At 37.0% G+C, this 1,514-nt stretch overlaps 1 protein-coding gene across 1 annotated transcript in view; it reads right to left on the bottom strand.

Moving 5' to 3' along the window:
* cd302 (CD302 molecule) overlaps positions 1–1,514 on the bottom strand; it is a 6,496-nt gene that overhangs the window by 3,926 nt on the left and 1,056 nt on the right. The gene's annotated exons all lie outside the window — the stretch shown is intronic.

The following is a 1,514-nucleotide window of genomic DNA, read 5'->3' as shown; positions in this document are numbered from 1 at the left end:
TTTTTTTTCTAAATTTTAATAAAAAATGTGTTTTTTCAAAACGTTAAATGTGGTTACAGCACAGTCGTTCAGTGTTTTACATACATATTTAGCCATTTAATATGTTATAAAGACTGGTAACATACCATTTAAAAACACTGGTCCTACTTAAGACAGGCTATATGTAATGAAAATATTTTTTTCTAAGTTAGAACTTCTAACTTCATACTTTTTATTTACTCACACTGACTGTTCTAAAAAAAAATTTTTTTTGAGTGCAATAAGAAAAGCCTAGTATTTTGAATTTTATTTTGATGTTATTCTAAGATTTTCTATTAAAATAAAGTCAGTAATGACATTTTTTGCCTTCTCTTTTTGTCTGAAAAACTATCCAAAAGTATCGAAAGTATCGAAATACATTTTGGTACCGGTACCGGTACCAAAATGTTGGTATCGTGACAACACTAAACTACCATTTTTATGCTCATCAAGCTACGCCCAGTAAGACATAACAACAACATGAACGTTTATTTATTTATTTTTGGAAGTTTTTGTACATTAAATCATAAATCTCTCATTTACAAAAGGATTCATAGCCTTTGCTGTGTGGCACTGCACGTTGTGGTCAGGGGGATCTTGTTTGCTTTAATAACAATTAATTTTAATAATCAAACTGAATTAGCTGGATATAAGTTTAGAAAGGCACATGCTCTTGTGTGTGTAAAAGGTCCCACAACTCACAAATTCAAGACAAAACCCAAGCCACAAAGTCCTAGGAACTCTCTACGACCTCCGTCAGAGCAAGAGACCGTTGAGTTTTTCCCGGAAGCACAGTGGCTTCAACAGCTGTGAAATGGAAGAAGTTTGCAACCACCAGGACTCTTGACAAGAGTTGCCCATATGATCAGATTGGGAAAGAAGGGCCTTGGTCAGGGAAGTGTCAAAGAACCCAACTGTCATACTATTAGGATTTCAGAAGTCCTCTGTAGAGATGGGAGATCATGCCTCAATAGCTCTCCATCAATCAGAACTTTATGATAGGGTGCCTATACAGTAAATGAAATTTACTCTGAGTAAAGCCATATGACAGCCCGATTGGAGTTCCCTACATGAAAAAAGTCTGGTATGACGAGCCAAAAAATGAATCTGTAAGACTCCAAGCAACAGAGTGAACACCAGGCACCGCTCACCCCTGGTACCATCCCCACAATGAGGATGGGTGGTGGCAGCGTCATGATATGGGGTGCAATGCAGCTGCAGGGACAGGGGGACAGGGGGACAGAAGTGAGGGACTCCCCGTAAGGATGGGATCAGATGCCAAAGTACTGAATTAATATGAATGAATCTTAATACCTCTGGAAATGAGAGATTTCAGTTTTGGATATTTAATAAACTAGCAGTCCTTTTTAAAACAGTGTCTTCAGTGTCATTAGGGGTTATTGAATGTAGACTGATCAAACTTACTGAATGTAGACTGATCAAACTTACTGAATGTAGACTGATCAAACTTATTGAATGTAGACTGATCAAACTTA

Source organism: Monopterus albus, unplaced genomic scaffold (assembly GCF_001952655.1).
Source record: "Monopterus albus unplaced genomic scaffold, M_albus_1.0 scaffold24.1, whole genome shotgun sequence".
In the NCBI taxonomy this organism is placed as follows: Eukaryota; Metazoa; Chordata; class Actinopteri; order Synbranchiformes; family Synbranchidae; genus Monopterus; species Monopterus albus.
The sequence above is the reverse complement of the archived record's forward strand: the minus strand, read 5'-3'. Positions and strand labels throughout refer to the sequence as shown.